Source organism: Rhinolophus sinicus, chromosome 3 (genome assembly GCF_057876585.1).
Source record: "Rhinolophus sinicus isolate RSI-liver-muscle chromosome 3, RSI-T2T, whole genome shotgun sequence".
Classification (NCBI taxonomy): domain Eukaryota; kingdom Metazoa; phylum Chordata; class Mammalia; order Chiroptera; family Rhinolophidae; genus Rhinolophus; species Rhinolophus sinicus.
Window position 1 is genome coordinate 92,759,401 of NC_142503.1, and position 18,088 is coordinate 92,777,488.

Consider the following 18,088-nt stretch of genomic DNA (forward strand, 5'->3'; position numbering starts at 1 on the left):
AAGATGGTTCCCTGCCACGTGGAACTGACCTAAAATGGTGGCCAGAGCAGAGAGAGAAGTCCCCAGCCTAAGCCCCAGCCCACTTCCACATACCCCCCTCCAAGCCACACCCCGAGCCAATCACCAGACAACACCTACCCCTTCCCCGACTCAAGGAAGTCCCCAACCCATAAAAACCTGCTCAAAACCTTGCTAGGGGCTCAGTCTTTGGGGAAAGATCCCGGTGAGCCTGCTGGCGAAATAAAGCTGACTCTCCTAACTCTCTGAGCACCGCTTGGGTTCTTTCCCATCCTGGTATCCGTAACAGAAGGGCTCGCTGTCGGGCACATTTTAATTGGAGGAGCTTGGAACGTGACCATTTATGGTAAGGGGGTTTCAGCTCCGGATCTTCCTAGGCAACAGAACCCTTCACTTCTGAAAGGCTCTGGTGTTCAAGTTCTGGTCATGTCCAGATCCTTTGGTTCCATGGGGAGGGCTAGACTTCGGTTCTGGGTGCAGCTGTTGGACAGGGGGTGGGGGTGGGGGGCACATGTGCTGCGCTGTCTCTGTAACATAACTCAAGGACTGTATTAATCACCGATCTGCTTTAAAAGAGCTGAACCAGTGTTAAGCTGGTCCACGTGACTTGTGTGCTGTTTCAGAAACAGGTGGAGACACGAAGTGAGGTCACACTGTTGTGAGTGGTGGAACATGGGCTATCATCAGTTTCTCTTGATCCACATCCTGTGGTTTTGTCCACTTCCTCATGCTGTTTACAACAATATGACCTCACAAGGCAGCTACAAAATTGAAAATCTCAGCCCTCAGACAAGAACATCAGAAAAATCCTCCTTTACTCTTTACTAATTAGGAAACAAATTGCTTGGTCCCTTGAGGGAAATCCTGGGCTACTTGGATAGCATATTCTCCCAAAGTGACTGCCAGGGGCTGGCGTACTTGCACTGTCTCACAGTTGCTGGCTCTCCAGAACCGCTCAGACTCGCCCCAGGCAGATGGGACTCTCAGGAGACACGTACCCCTCCCTGCTGAGTCTCTGACATCAGCCGTAAGTCACTTATTCTCCAGCTCCATTTGGTCAAAAAAGGAGCCGCGAATATCCAGGTGGTTGATGTCCCCCAAGGAAACTTCTGGAAGGGCCTCTCAGGGCTCCTTCAACTCTGGACCTTTAAGTCTCAAAATCCCAATTTTTTTTGTCCTGGTTTTAGCTCAGTCACTCCAACTTTGGAGGCCTTGGTTTCTTTAACTTATAATGATCCCACTGACTTTTACGTAATTTAAAAAGTGATAAAGCGCTCTCACATCCCCATTATTTATTTATTTATTTATTTATTTATTTATTTATTTATTTATTTTCATTACTTACAACTCCATTAGTGCTTTTTCCCCCTCCAATTTAGAGATAAAAAATTTAAGGCTCCAAAAATTTATAAGTAGCTCAAGTGGCAGAACTCAAATTCAATAAATACTTTATTTGTTCATTCAGTAAACATTATTGCAAACGACTGGGTGGTCAGATGCTATTTGAGAATACAAAGACCAACCAAAATCATGGCCCCTCGCCTTGTGGTAGTCACACTCTAGCAATAAATATAGACGTAGTTTTATGTTCTGATACAATGAGGTAGAAAATTGGGGAAGGAAAGAACAGTGATTGAATGACTTCGATATGTTAGGTCCTTCCTGCATAAAGAGCTTTTGTCACAACTTCCTTTGAGATCAGTCAGGATAAGTTAAGTTATGCTGCAGAATGAATAAGCCCAAATCTCAGTTTATGTCCCACTTATACTACAAGTCCAACACGGTGGGCAGGAAGCTTTGCTCACATAGTCACTCAGGGATCCAGGCCAACAGAGGTCAAAAGAACTCTGAACCAGCAGCTAAATGTTGAGGCCCACAGGGATACCTGTCAATTCCACTCATAATTCATTGTACAGATCTAGCTACAAAGCTTCAGTCAACCACCAAGGGGCCTGGAAGTTCAATCTTCACTGTGACCACAAAGAATGGAAAAACAATAATTAGTGGGGACTCAAGTCACGTAGAAAAAGCTAAGTGTTATCTATAGCAAGCTGTTCCACTTCAGCAGATCCTGCGTCTATGGGAACTCCTTTACAAACCTGTAAGATGTGGGTAACTGATAGACGTGGATTTTCTTCCATCGATAGCGGTTCAAGTGCTCTCCCTTCTCTGTGGAAAAACAAATTTGCCTCTATTTGCATATTCATTTTAATATTCCTGATCTATAAAAGTGTCTGTTTTTTAGATTCTCTTTTGGACTAGTTGTAACATCTGCCCAGTTCCTTCATTATGAGTAAAATAAAATCTTTAACATGTGTTTTTACTTTTATACCTGCATGAGAGTCATGATTTTGCCTTTTTCTGAAAAGTGTCTTCCAATTATGCACTTTAGAGATGAGGAAAGAGATTCTGAGAAGCAACTTGCCGAAAATCACCCAGCTAATGAGTGGCAGAGGTGGGAATCCCAACCCCTTCCATTCCACCTTGAAGGCAGAGGGTAGGCAGGGCTCATTCACTTTCAGGGTCCAAGAAGCCTGGGTGTTTAAGCTAATTTCTGACAAATGAGCAGCGCTTCTGCAAGCATAAAAGGACGTTTCACACAGAGGCAAGAGCATGTGCAGAAGCACCAGGAGTGGAAAGGTGAGTGCATTTGTAGGACCGGAAGGAGCACAGCAGAGGAGAGGCCGGAGGGGAGCTGAAAGTGAGGGCTGGAACTGTGAAACCCTCATACACCACGACCAGTATGCCTGGATTCAGCTGTGTGAGCAATAGGAAACCCTCTATAGAGCTTAAGCAGGAAAAGTAAATGATCATATCTGGGTTTTAGGAAATCATGTTTGACATTTGTGTGGAGAACAGGATGGGGCACACGATCAAAAGTAGGGATATATAGCCGCACTAGTCACAATAGCCAAAAGGTAGAAACAACCCAAATATCCATCAACCAGTGAATGGACAACCAAAATGTTGTCTATCTGTACAATGGAATATTATTCAGCCTTCAAAAGGATACATGCTGATATATGCTACAACATGGTAAACCCTGAGAATATTATGCTAAGTGAAAGAAGCCAGACAAAAAAAATGCCAAATATTCCACTTATAAGAGGCACCTAGACTAGGCAAATTCATAGAGAAAGAAAGTAGAATAGAGGTGGTAGGAGGTTAGTATGCAGGGAGGTATTGTTTAATGGGTACAGAGTTTTCTGTTTGGTTTGATGGAAAAGTTCTGGAAATGGATAGTGGTGGTGGGTGTCCAACATTGGGAATGTACTTTGTTGACTGAAAAGTAATATATACTAGGTGTTTTGTCACCAAGAAGGATTTATTTGGGAAAAAGAAAGGGTTGTAACCCAGTGCGTGCAGACGTGGCAAGCCACAAGCACACCCTGGCCTGGGTGCCAAGATGGAGGGGTATTTATAGAAGGGAAGGGGAAGTTAAGGGAAGGGGAAGTTAGAACCACAGAGCTTTATTGTAAACAGAGATTTCCTCGTGTTGGGTTCTCGAGATTAGAGCGCAAGAACTTCCAGGAGCCCTCACTCCTCCCTTCGACCCTCCCTGATGATTATATTTGCTTCAAGTTCCAGTTCATCTTTCTCAACGTTATGCGGCTGAATTGTACACTAAAAAACGGTAAGTTTTATGTTATGTGTATTTTACCACAATAAAAAATTAGTGGGCCGGCCCGGTGGCTCAGGCGGTTAGAGCTCCGTGCTCCTAACTCCGAAGGCTGCCGGTTCGATTCCCACATGGGCCAGTGGGCTCTCAACCACAAGGTTGCCAGTTCAATTCCTCGAGTCCTGCAAGGGATGGTGGGCTCTGCCCCCTGCAACTAAGATTGAACACGGCACCTTGAGCTGAGCTGCCTCCCGGATGGCTCAGTTGTTGGTTGGAGCGTGGGCTCTCAACCACAAGGTTGCCAGTTCAATTCCTCGACTCCCACAAGGGATGGTGGGCTGTGCCCCCTGCAACTAGCAATGGCAACTGGACCTGGAGCTGAGCTGCACCCTCCACAACTCAGAATGAAAGAACAACAACTTGAAGCTGAACAGCACCCTCCGCAACCGAGATTGAAAGGACAACAACTTGACTTGGAAAAAAAGCCCTGGAAGAACACACTGTTCCCCAATAAAGTCCTGTTCCCCTTCCCCAATAAAATCTTTAAAAAAAAATAAAAAAAAATTAGTGTTTTTTTTTTTTAAGGCAGGGAGATGCTATACAGTCCATGCGAGCATTTCCCAGAGTCCCGAGCAGACAGGACAGGAGGAGTGGGGAGAGGTGAACCCTTGAGTCACCCAGGACTCAAATCCAGAAGCTGCTCTTCCCACCAGGGCCCTTTCCAGGGCTCATGTGCTTTGATTTTATTCTAAAATTCTGTTTCTATTATGCTACCCTATGAATAATTTAATACCTCTTTGATATGGCGCCTGGGCCAACATCTGATGCATAGTAAACTCTTAATACCAATGTATTGGAGGATGGATGGAATTTAAAAAAAGAACAGAACTCCACAGCAGTGGCTGTCCATGGACACAAGGGGCGGAGGGGCATCTTAGAATCACTGGGAAGCTTTTTTTAAAAAAAAATTTTTATTGGGGAATATTGGGGAACAGTGTGTTTCTCCAGGGCCCATCAGCTCCAAGTCGTTGTCCTTCAATCTAGTTGTGGAGGGCGCAGCTCACTGGCCCATGTGGGGATCGATCCGGCAACCCTTTGTTCAGAGCTCGCACTCTAACCAACTGAGCCATCCGGCCGGCTGAAGCTTTTTCTAAATAAACTTGCTCCTACCCTTCAGTGAATCCTCTTTAGCCCCCACGCCCAAATTCCAATATACTCTGAGGTGGATGGAAGCTGAGGAGGATTCCTGGCAGGTAAGGAACCCAGCTATATTTGGGGCTAAGTAGACACTGGGACTCTAAAACAGTGAAGTAGGAGGCAAGGATTGCCAAAGGGGTTGGGTCCTCAGAAGCCAGTCACTCTTTCTTTTCCTCCACCTCCCTGCTCTCGTTGCCAATGACCTTGCCTCCTCCATTATTCATCCACTGTTTTAGCTGAAGCTGACTCCATGGGTCCATTAAGGCTCTCCTGGGGCAGTCAGGCATCCACCGAGTGCATTAGAGCAGGCGAGGAGGCACCAGGGGCCAGCTCGCTGAGCTGCCCCGCTGCCTGTCTGGGAGCAGCTGGCTTGCTGCCTCCACCCGTCCTCCTCCTCCCAACCAGCAACCTCAGCAAATTCAAGGTAGTCGATTAAGGACATCTCTGCACCAAGCAGTTTCCTGGGCCCCAGTGTCCTTCGCAATAATTCCTCCCCCGTGTGAAGCCATTTCCTCACACACAGACCGTCTGCATGTCACAGGCAGCATAGCAGGTGCCTGAGAGCGGGGGCTTGGACACAGCTGCCTGGGCTTGGATCCTAGTGCCACCACTTATCAGGCTAGGGATCTGAGATAAGTTCCTGGACTTGAACCCTCCATTAACCCCAGTTTCCTTATGAGTAAAGGGAGATTGTAGTGATACTGAGCTCACGGGGTTGCTCTGAGGGCTAAATGAGATAACAGAGAACTCAGAGCACAGTGCCTGATATATACTAAATGAGGAACAGATGTCAGTTGCTGCTGCTGCTTCTCATTGTGTTTATTATTGTTACAATGAGAACGTTGGACAAGGTGATCTCAGGGTCCTCTTGGGTGCTAATATTTTGTTCATTCATTAAATAAATATCTATTGAGCAAGCGTTACATGCAAATCACTTCTAGATGCCAAGGAGAGAGCAGTGAATAAGAAAAATCTCACAGAGATCACATTTTAGTGGGGGAGATGAATGATAAGCAATAATCGTAACAAATAAATAAACTGGATAATATGTTAGAAGGTAAGAGCTGTGAAAGAAATTGAAGGAGGTAAGGGGCTCAGGGAGTGGTGGAGGGCTGGTCAGGAAAAGCTACATTTAGAAGTTGACATCTGAGCAAAGCCTTGAAGGAGGTGAGGACGCGAGCCTGCAGTTATGGGCAGGAAGTGTTCCAAGCAGCAGCACTAGCCGTGCAAAGGGCCTGAGGTAGAAGTGCGCCTTGCTTGGTTAGAGGAGACAGTGTAACGAGGAGTCAACGCAGGGACATCAGAGAGATCATGGAATCGAAGAGTGTCAGCCTTGTGGCTTCTTGTCAGGACTTTGGCTTTCATGAAGAGAAGCGTGGGGTGGCTGTGGGTGGGGGGACAATGAAATGACAGTAGACTCAAAGGGTTGCAGGCCCCAGCAAACTGGAGTCAGGGTACTAGAAGAGGAACATGGAAAGACAGGAGGTGGTGGCCAGTGAGAAAGAAGCACAAAAGTGAGCTATTGGTGTCTATGAGGTCAAGGGCATGAACTTGGGCGTAAGTGACTGAGATAGGATGGAGAACAAGGAACTGAGAGGCCAGGGGGTGGGAGGATCATCTATGTGCACGTGGAAATCACCAGGAATCAAAACAGGAATAATGCTGGCAAGACAGGCAGTGAGCCGGGAAGCTAAAATCATCACGTTTTTAAATGTAGGCTTTATTGTTACTCAGGTATGGCAAGGCCAACAGATCAGGAGACAATTGCCATTCACAAGGTAGTTACTCACGGATCCCAAGAGAAAGGGGCATGCCACAGCACACAGGGCCACACGAGGGAGCACCGGGCAGTCAGGAGGCCGAGGGAGGAGGGGAGAACGTGGGCAAGAGCCGCTACTGTGGTTTCCGTAGGAAGGAACAGGCAAGGTAGGGCAGGTGGGTTTAGGACTGGCTAGTGCGAGTAATTTCAGTGGGAAATGGGCCGTGGGGTGGCTGTCCCTCGTTGTCTGGTACCTGGCTATGGGGTGATTAGGGCAGGTGGACAGTGGCCCTGTGTGTGAGAGCCCATAATGGAGGGGCTGGGGTACGGACTCTGGGATTGCTTTGAATGTGAAAGGCATGCTCACAGGTGAGTTGTTCACTATCTCTAGGAATTAGCTATCCCAGAGAGGGACCATCTGTCCAAGGTCAGCAAGGTCCCAAGATGGCAAAGCATCAGAAAATAAAAGGCACGCTCAATACTGTCATGAAGTGAGGGGGGTGGGTCAGCAAGTGGCGTAGACGATGAGGGGTGCTGGCCGCATAGCTGATGCCAAGAGCAGAGGCTGAAGGTTTGAAGGAAGGAGGCAGGGGAGGCGGTGTGGGAGCAGCCCCGAGGAGCTCAAGACGCCTGTCCCGTCTCCAGGTGACAGGGCATGGGAGAAAGAGGCAGCCCCCCCTGAGAGAACTGTAAAGCCACAACCCTGAATGGAGAGCCAGGTTCCATTAGCAAGAAGGTGACAGAAGGCTGAGGGAAGGCTGAGGGTCTGAGCAGTTTTGCTGATGTTGGACATATGTTCCAGAGCGTACAGTAGAGAAGGTTCTAGAATTGGGAAGGAGTAGGACATGGGGACAAGATGGGTACGGGCAGAGCTGTGTGGGTTTTACAGCAGGGAGGAGAGGTGTGACCTGGGGTCTGGGCTTCTTGGGGCTCCTCCCATAACAGGGACCAGTGTGATGAGTCCTGGTGTAGCCAAGCAGATAGTGGGGCAAGACCAGTGTGGGGTAGGTGGCCAGCGGTGGGAGGTGTGGTTTGGTTTCCCTGTGTGGGTCCTGACAGGGGAGGGCGGATTTACTCCTCCTGGGCAGGGCTGTCTTTGGGCCCCTCTTGGTCAAGGCAGATCAAGGTTGCCATTTACTCCTAGTGAGCAAGACTCCCTCCTGGCCCTCAAGGGAGTTGAGCCCCAGGGAAGCCACAATGGACTCTGAGAAGATCAGATTCCTCTTGACCTCTGTTAAGGGAGAGTTAGGGGCCTGGAATGGGAGGGCCGGAAGCGTGGAGATGGGGGATCTTCTATCCCAGGATTTCACAGATACATCTTGATTTCAACTTCTAGCAGCAGGGCTCCTGGCTACACGGGGTCTGAGTCTCTGGGGATGGTGACAGAGATGTGTGCCTTTTCTGTCAGGAGAGCATCTGGCTGCCCTGCGGGATGCTGCTCCCTGCTCTCTGAAGGTCAAGAACGTTCTCCTTAGCATCTAATTGCATGTGAAGCATTTTGAAAACCATTGTCACAGTGGTGTTCAAATCTTTTTTTTTAATCCAGGGAAACTTTTTTCAAAAATCTTATATGGAACCTCAATATAAAAACCAAGTAAAACCGAGATTTATGTTACATTTTCAAATGTATAAGTGAAATTTATAAGTTAAATGAGTACCACATCAATCAACGATCTCACAGATGTCAAAATGTGGTATGTAATACATTTGGGGGAGGTGTTGCTTTTGGCCATTGCTTTTCACAGGTTAAAAATATATCATTTAAATGAAACTCAAACAAAATGTTTGTAGACTACCTGGGGCTTCCAGAGGACACTGAATTGAAAATGCTGCCTCTGAGAAGTGAGAGTCAGAGAGGCTAGGAGGGGAGTGGGGACAAGAGGAGAGGAGAAGGAGGAAACTGCTTTGTTTGGTTATTAGCCTTAGAGAAATGTTTGATATTTTAAAACTCTATACAACTTTGATTAAAAATTTTAAAAAGGGAAAAGAACAAAGATAAGTGCAGCATTATTTCCTTGGATCCAAAAGTTAACTGAGGTAGGAGTTAGTTAAATCCCCACTTTACAGATAAGGAAGTTGGGGGTCAAAGAGGTTAAGTGATTAGTACATAGAAAGTGGGTCTGGCACTTGGCCCCAGGTTGGCTGATTCCAAAGTCTGTGCTTTTTCCAGTTGCATGGCCTCACTGTCAGAGGGAGAAATGGCCAGCTGCCTGGGGCACTGGACGCTGGGAATTTTCCAGACCCAACATGCCCTTTCTTGTCTCCCACTGTTACCTGAAAGTCCTTTAAGAGAAAGCAGAATCTCCCACCCAACAGGCATCATGAAAGCAAGTAACTCTCATCTGACATTCACTGGCTGCTTTTTGGGGAGTTCCTCGTTCGTCTTTTAAGCCTCTGAGCTCCCTACGTAGAAATAGCAGACGTCTGTTGTACTTGGACCCTTTTCTCTTCTCAACAGCATCCCTCTCCCAACAGGAACAGCTTTGGAGAGAAAGTAAACCCATGTGCCTGCCCATTAAGACAGAAACCTGCCGAAGGGATGCCGTGCTTCCTCTCACTGTCCTGCTCATCTGACCAAAGTTCAGATACTCTCTCCCAAGAATTCGAATCTCGAGCAAGCGCATGAAGGCTGAAGAAGGCCTGGATCGACCCGTCAGGTAGTTTCTGCTATAAGAGCTTTCGTGTGGCTCCAGCTTCTGCACTGTATTAGTTATCTACTGTTACTGCAATAAATATCTGTTATCTCACAGTCAGGAGTTTGAGAATAGCTTAGTTAGGTATTTCCAGCTTAGGGATTTTCATGTGGTTTCACTCAGCGTGCCAGCAGGAGCTGCAGTCATCTGACGGCTTGAACATGTCTGCAGGGTCTGCTTCCGAGTTGACGTATTCACATAGGTGGCTGTTGGCTGGAGTTCTTAGTCCCTTGCCATGTGGGCCTCTCCGTAGGCTGCTTGAGTGTCCTCATGACATGGCCTTTTGTCACATAGTCTCTGAAGTCACACACCATCACTCTGCTTTAGTCTAATCATTAAAAGTGAGTCCCTAGGTCCAGCCCTCATTCAAAAGAAGAAGTATTAGGTAGAAATTAGAAAATGTAGCAGAAGGAGGAGGGTGGGAGGGGTCCTTAGTACCTACAGGAAAAGCTCATAACTAGCTTAGATTAACTGCTTCCAGCCACATATCTGTTTTTACAACAACAGATGAGGAGCGGGTCTGGAGCAAGATAAGGATCTGAGTCAACAGACCTCCACCCATCCTAGGAGGTCCAGCCCTGCAGTGGAAGAGCAGGCACTGCCTTTCCTGCCAAATCAATATGGAACTCCTTCACCCCACCCAGCAGACTGTAAGTCCTGGAGACAAGGGCGCTCTCTCTCTCTGGCCCTCCAGCTCTCTTGTCCTCTCTCTCTCTCCCCCTTCTCTCCCCCCTCTCTCTTCCCCTTTCTCTCTCTCTCTCTCTCTCTCTCTCTCTCTCTCTCTCTCTCTCTCCTTCCTTCCCTCCCTCTTCCTCTCTTCCCCTCTCCCCCACCATCCCTTCTCTTCCCTGAGAACATATCACTAATATCAGGGACCTAGGCTTGTCTCTCCCTCTCTCTCCCTCTCCCCCACCTCACCAGGCCCCTTCTCTTCCCTGAGAACGTATCACTAATAAACCTGCTTGCATATTTATCAGCTTGCTCGCCTTTGACTCTTCACTGCATCGGCAAGAAGAACCGAGACTCCTGTAACAAGAGAATTAGGTTTCACCCGTTGAAGGGAGGAGAATTACAGATTTCGTGAGCCTATTTTGAAATCACTACATGAGTCCTTTGGAGCTGTATGGTTCCCCTGTTGACAAGCCTTATTCTCCCCACGTGCCCTGCTGTCACAGCAGAACTGGCTTTGCTCCACGGGACCAGGACCTGTGTGTGCCATCGCACAAGGTTTGGCACTTGGAAAGGTCCCACACTACTGTTTTTGTCTTGAAATTCTTAGTGGTTTTTGAATGAGGGACCCTGCGTTTTCATTTTGCACTGGCCTTTCCAAATTATGTTAACTAGTCCTGCCAGATTCCCTTGTGTTTGAATTAGCCAGAATTTATTTATTTACTTATTTATTTCCTTCCTTCTTCCTTCCTCCTCTCTCTTTCCTTTCTTTTCCTTCCTTCCTTCCTTTTTCTTTCTCTTTTCTTCTTCTTCTTCTTTTTTTTTTTTTTGCTTGCTACCAAGGTCCTGTGATGCACTACCTTTTTCCATCTATATTTATGCACTGTAGATCTGCATATAGCAGGCACTCAGCCAGTGTTTTTCGGTTAATGGAAACTGACACAATTGTAAATTACATACCAGATCCTAAGTACAGTTTCTGACTATATGTAAGGGCGAGGATGGTATCTTCTGTGGGCTTCATGCGTGCTATCTGGACCTGGATGGTAATTGGTCACTAACTATTGAACCGAAAGAAAGCAGGTCAACAAGGAAGATAACCCACAGGTATGTAATTCCGAAGTTCATGCTCTTTGCTCTACACTATTCTGTTTCATCACGTGATTCGTATTGGTTTTGAATTTGTGGCATTTGTGTGTCTATGACCCTATATTACTTGCCAGGCTAACAATGTTTTGCCACCAGACTGCAATTGTCATGCAGGCCAGGACCATGTCTGTCCCTTTGCTTGTGTAGTGTCATGTGGGGACTCAGCTCCCGCTCCCCGCACAAGAACGCAAGATAAGGTGAGGCCAAAAAGGAACACCCACAGAGCCATGGGTAGGGGAGTCACACCACTGTATTCTCACTGGCGGCTGGGTTGGAGACACAGGAAGCAGGAGCCACACAATCCGCAATCCACTCTCTGCTTCTCTGCCAACCAACCAACCCCACTTGCTGGCTGCACGCCATGCTTGCGAGCTTAGCCATGGCAGCTACACTAGTGGCCGAAAACCGGCAACAGGGGATGGCCACCCAGCCACAGCAGATGACCATCTGATTACAGCTGATGGCCATCTAATAACCGAGCCAATACCTCTCCACGCAAGGCGGAGAGCCTGGAAACCGCTCTCCGGGACTCCGTCCCCACATGTAGCCCTCATGCCTGGTACAAAATCAGCCAAAGACATTCGTTGAATGAATTATAGATGGGATCGAAGCCACAGGAAAAGTGTCAAGATGAAAACACAAGCAAAAGTCTGCTCTCCTGTGTTTCTCAACTGAACACATTTGTACAAGTGTGTAAATCCCTGCAAGAGGAGGTGAAATTCTGCATTAGAGGGAGAGGGTTAAGGTTGTACCATGTTTCCCCAAAAATAAGACCTAGCCAGAAAATCAGCTCTAATGCGTCTTTTGGAGCAAAAATTAAGACCTATAATAGAAGACCAGGTCTTATCTAACATAATATAATATAAGACCAGGTCTTATATTAATTTTTGCTCCAAAAGATGCATTAGAACTGATGGTCTGGCTAGGTCTTATTTTCAGGGAAACATGGTAGATGGGGGTGGATTAGTCTGCTTGCCTGCCAGAACAAAGTGACTTAAATAACATAAATTTGTTTTCTCATAGTTTTGGAGGCTAGAAGTCCAAGATCAAGGTGTCAGCAGGGTTGGTTCTTTCTGAGGCCTTTGTCCATGGTTGGTAGATGGCCATCTTATCCCTGTGTCTTCACATGGTCTTCCTTCTGTGTGTATCTGTGTCCTAATCTCTCTTCTTATAAAAACAGCTGTCATATTGGATTAGGGCCCACCCTACTGACCTTATTTAAACTTAATTACCTCTTTAAAGACCCCATCTCCAAATATAATCACATTGTGAGGAACTAGGGGTTAAGACTTCAACATATGAATTCTGACAGACACAATTCAGCTCATACAGCCCGTTGCTGCCAAATGATAGAAAGATGTGATGGGGGAAAAGGGCTGATAAACAGGCCCTGTCATATGTTGAGAAACACACAGTTGTGTTCCTGGGAAAGACAAAAAGATCTTTCAAGGGAATGTCCTCCACCCTCCTTTGCTTACTGCTGCTGGTCTGGCTGGCCCCTACCATCCCTCCTACAAATTACAACAGCAGCCGTTTTTATCAGTTGAAGACAATTAGAAACTATAGACAAAAAGTATTACTCAAGGAAGGCTATGTTTCCCCATAATCAATAAAACTGATAGGGCATTGAAAAGTGGACAAATGGTGTTGAAAATTTGGTCCTAACACTGCACTAGAAAGAAATCCTGCCCTGGTCTATAAGTCTTAATTATCCAGGCTAGAAATTTCACAGTCTTAAGTGTGTACCTTTGAGATATTACCTCAACCCTGTCAGAATGGCCATCATCAATAAATCAACAAATAACAAGTAAGTGCTGGTGAGAATACGGATGAAAGAGAACCCTTGTGCACTGTTGGTAAGATTGCAAATTGGTGCAGCCACTGTGGAAAACGTGTGGAGGTTCCTCGTAAAATTAAAAATAGAACTACTTAATGACCAAGCATATCCACTACTGGGTATTTATCCAAAGAAATCCAAAATACTAATTCAAAAAGATATATGCACCCCTATGTTCATTGCAGCACTATTCATAATAGCCATGATATGTAAGTGACCCAAGTGCCCACCAATAGACGATTGGATAAAGAAGCTGTGGTACATATATACAATGGAATATTACTTTACCGTAAAAAAGAATGAAATTTTATCATTTGTGACAACATGGATGGACCTGGAGGGTATTATGGTCAGTGAAATAAATCAGATAGAGAAAGACAAATACCATATGATCTCACTTATATGTGGAATCTAAAGAACAAAATAAACAAAAACAAAACAGCAACAGACTCATAGATAGAGAGAACAAAGTGATGGTTGCCAGATGGGAGGGGGTTTGGGGGCTGGGTGAGAAAGGTGAAGGGATTAAGAAATACAAATCGGTAGTTACAGGATAGTCACAGAGATGTAAAGTACAGCATAGGGAATATATATAGTCAATAATATGGTAATAACTATGTATAGTGCCAGGTTGCTATTAGACTAATCAAGGCAATCACTTAGTGGATTATACAAATGTCTAACCCACTGTGCTGTATACCTGAATATAAAATTCTATTGAATGTCAACTGTAATTCAAAAAAAGAAAGAAATGTACCTTTGTTTTTCTATAACTGAACTGGAACTCTCCTTTGAGCTCCTGGTCTTCCAGAAGGCAGAGCTCCTAGCCAGTACTTCAGGGTCTCATGGTGCCTCTCTCCAGGGGGCTCTTAGGGTGCTAAGGAATGTGGGGGTGGGGCACCAGGCCCTTGGTTGTCATCATCCATCCACACTGACACCCCCAAGACCTCCTTGTGTCCTCCATGCCCTCAGAGCCTGGTTCCTACAGGACACTGCCATGTCCACCTTTGGGGGCTCTCTCAGGCCTCTCCCTGCCAGCGTAATGGGTCTCCGGGGCCTTATTGCTGCACTGGGACCCACTAGGAAAAGGAGAATGTAGATTCCCTCTGCCCTGGATTCTCCAGACCTTTCACTACCCAAACTCAGCCCAAGGAGCCAGGATAAAGAGCCCATTTGGAAGAACCAGACTGGTGTCTAAGCGCTCTGCACTCCTGTCTCTCCCCAAACCCTTGGTCAGAGAACTTTCCCTGGTCTGGGCATGGAGTTGCCTGACCCTTCCTCTAATCTTTTCAATCTATTGTTTACTGCATAATTGTACCTCCCAGGCTTTTGAAACTCAAACCCTAGGCTTCTGTAACCACAAAGCATTTCTTTCTGCTTTTCTGCTTTATCTCTCTTCCTCTGAGGCAGTAAAAGACACTGGGTAAATGTCAAAGGGAAAAGGAATTGGGGCTGGGGATAGGGAGGGGGGACCTCAGTGACATATCTCAAAATATTACACTGCCACACCTGTATTCACAAATTTCTCCCTTCAGGGAACATTGCTTCTAATTTTGCTCTGGGCGATCTCACATCCAGTTTGGATGGCCCTTGCCTCCTCCTTTTCAGGAAGTGACACCGGTCCGTTTCGGAATCGCACTGCTAGACAGGGAGCCTCAGCTGCGCTGCAGAATTCCTCTCCCAAACGCATTCCTCTCTGGACACAACCTAACATTTTCCCACCTTGTCTTCTTTCTCATAGCACTGGACTCCACTCTGCTCTCTGCAACTCTCATTCCTCCACCCCACCTCATCTTTCTATTTCTCTGCCCCTCCGCATTTCTCCACAGAGCCTTTTACCTTCCTTTTTCCTGACACATGTGTTGGAGTAGTGCCACTGTGCTGTAGTGACTACTTCCCCTGCTCATACTTAATTCATGTCTCAACTCACTGCAATTTAGCATCTGTGTAGTAAAGAGCTGTCCTCACGCAAAGAGAGGGCTGGCTTTGCCTTCAGCTCTGGGGCGGTGAGCTCAAAGTCCTTGCAATGTCCTGATAAAAGTGTCTTTGTTTACCTGTGGGCTTTGGGTCATACAGTATTGCCTAACCTTTGGAGGAGCTGGAGACTAAAAGTCAACCACACAGATGACCACCATGTCTGCGATGGAGCCCCAATAAAATGCTGCACACAAGGCTTGGATGAGCTTCCTGGGTTGGCAATACTCCAAGCATGTTGTCACACATTATCGATGGGAGAAGCTAGTAAGTGTCCACAACTTCACTGGGAGGGGACAACTGAAAGCTCCAAGTATGGAACCCCCTTGGACTCGGCCCCATGCATCTCTTTCCTTGGCAGATTTTAATCTATACCCTTTTGCTCTAATAAAATGTAATCATGAGTATAACAGCTTTCAGTGAGAGAGTTCTGTGAGTCCCACTAGTGAATTACCAAACCTTGGAGACCCTGGAACTTTGCAGCATCCATTCATTTACTTAAACTGCTCTCCCAGAGGCCACTTTCTGGGTCCTCTCCTCAGTGGCCTTTGACACTTATATCGACTCCCTTTTTTCTTGCAATGCTCTCCTTCCTGGGCTCTGAAGACACTGAAATCTGCTGGCATCCCTTCTACTTCTAAGTCTTCATTTTCAGTCTCTATTTCGTTTCCTCAGTCTCATTCAGCTTCTTTTCCGTATCCATCTTTTTGTGTGTTTGCTTCTTATCACTTGTCCACATGATAACTAAACACGATAGAGCTGGAGGTCAGACACAGATCCCTGTCACTTCAAATCCCTGACTTGGCCCCTATACTGTGCTCTTGTTCCTTATTTGTCCTGACCTGTGTGAATAATTCAAAACCGGTCAGCTTTAAAAATGTACACTTGGCATATTCTAGATACAGGTCCTTTATTGAATAAATGTTTACAAATATTTTCTCCCAGTGTGTGGCTGCTCCAAGTTTCTGTCTGGATCCCCCTTCTTCCCACATCGAGGCCCACAGCCGTCCCCTCATCTCTGTGAGGGTCGTACTCACCTTACAGCTACAGCCCTGATAGTCTTCTGACGTTCCAATAGCGTGATGGACAGCTCTGTGTGGCATTTGAACCTTGGTGTGTCCACAGATGAACTTGTTATCTTTCCCTCAAAGGATTCCTCATCCTGGTCGATGGCATTATTTAACTAGTGCAGGACGAGATCAGCTTTCCCTGCAGACACTTGACCTGGTCCATCACCAGGGTCAATTCTGTGCTGTCTGCCCACTGGCTGCAGGCTGCCTGTCTGGCTTTGGCTTGGATTCCCATAATGGCTTAGCTCCTGTCTCCCTGGCTTCTGACTTGATATAGCCTCTGACTCCACTTTCAGGTTTTGCCTTAGATCCCAACTCAACCAGGATAGGTGCCCCATTCTCTTACCGGAAGGTGGGCTCTTCTCAGCGCGGTGTCTAGGTTCTTGGTGTCTTGAGCAAAGAATTGAACGAGATACCAAGATACAGTGGTGAAAAAGCAGTTCATTAGAAGAGATAGTACACTCTAAGGAAATAGAAGTGGGCCCTAGCAGAAAGCTGTGGCTCAAGGGCCATTATTAAAAGGGATAATACACTCCAAAGAATTTGGAGTGGGCTGAGCAAAAGAAGAGGCTCAAAAAAGGGCTGACTGGCAAGGACTTGGAGTTTTTATCTTTTTTTTCTCCAGAATGGGCTGTTCTTTTGCAGGTGTGGGACCACTTCATTGACACCTGTGATTGACAAGAGGCTATTGCCTCATCATTTTAGACTGTGCATGTTCTTTCCCAGAATTCAGTCTGTTATAATGAACTTCCAGGCATATGTATGATTTTATAATGATGGTATAATGAGGCCCAGGTGAAATGAAGGTTGATGTGGCCTTTACTGTGCCGGTGTGAGTGGCAGGTTTAATCTAGCTGGGTATTTTGTACCCATTTGTTCCTCGTAGGGGTAGATAATTGCAATGAAAAGGGGAAGTTTTGGACAAAGAGGGGAGGTCTTTTGGGAGGTAATGCAGAAACCTGATGTCTATCTCTAACTGCCAGCCTTGTTTTCCCCTTGTGAGACGTGATCCCCATGAAATCTCTATGGGAAGTTGAGGGACAGGAGGTCTGTTCTTCTGTATCTGTTTCCTGCTGGGCAGAGGCGTAGAGCTGTCTCTACCTATTGGGGGATTCATGGAACTCTCACCTTATCTGACCTTAGATGAGAGGAAGGGGTCTCGAGATCCACCTGGAAGATTGTGCTGGCTTCTTTGGTTGGGACTGGTAATCTTGCTGGGGTATCCTCTGCATCCCCAAGGCCCCTGAATGAGGAAAAATAGATTTTAATTAATAAATCCGTTAGCTCTATAGAGCCTGTGGCCATTCAACCAGTCATTCAGGTGTTAATTGTCCAGGAGCGGGGGCCCAGAATGGGTTTGAGAGAACATTAGGCTCCAATGATTACAATCAACAAGTATACTGGCCTGGGGGATCCGAAATGGCTTGGGGGATGTTGGGAAGTCACAGGCTTTTAAGCAGTTATCTGAAGCAGGGTGTGGGGACAGAGTCCCAGAGAGCAGTTTCCAGGCTCTCGGCCTCACGTGGAAAGGTGCTGGCTCCGTTATTAGATGACCATCAGCTGTAACCAGCTGGCCATTAGACACTAATATAACTGCCATGACTATGATGGGGTTGGCTGGTTGGCGGAGAAGCAGACAGCGGATTGCGGTTAGCAAGTGGATTGCAGCCAGCAAGTGTGCTTAGCAAGAGGATTACATTGCGGATCGTGTGGATCCTACTTCCTGTGTCTCGCCCAGCTGCCAGCGAGACTGGGGTGCAGGAAGACCCCTTGTTGGGGTACTGGTGGATGTTTGCTTTTGTGTCTCGCCCAGCCGCCATCGAGACTATAGTGGTATGACTCCCCTGTCTGTGGCTCAGTTGTTGTTCCTTTTTGGCCTCACCACATTCTGTGTCCACCCGCCGAGAGCGGGACCTGAGACTCTGCATTACACAAGGGCAAGACACATTCTGTGATTCAGGCTAGGAGCAATCTTTAGTCTAGGATTCAGAAACTGATTAGAAGAATAATCAAAGACAAGGGCTAAGGAGCTAAGAAATTAGGGAAAAGGAGACTTAAAATTTCTATAGTGAGGGGGCTCTCCCATATCAATTCCAGCTTACC

The 18,088-nt window shown here is 46.6% G+C and overlaps 1 long non-coding RNA gene across 3 annotated transcripts; it reads left to right on the top strand.

Annotated features, from left to right (window-relative positions):
* Positions 1-216: 216 nt before the first annotated feature.
* Positions 217-14,364, top strand: LOC109459983 (uncharacterized). 3 transcript variants are annotated; one of them, XR_012494915.2, is made up of 5 exons: positions 217-364; positions 2,411-2,515; positions 3,533-3,652; positions 9,069-9,250; positions 9,794-14,364. It is a non-coding gene; the product is annotated as an uncharacterized LOC109459983 (long non-coding RNA). The 3 variants fall into 3 exon arrangements; XR_012494914.2 differs by having other exon boundaries at positions 2,411-3,652; XR_016020742.1 differs by lacking the exon at positions 217-364 and having other exon boundaries at positions 519-3,652.
* Positions 14,365-18,088: the final 3,724 nt, after the last annotated feature.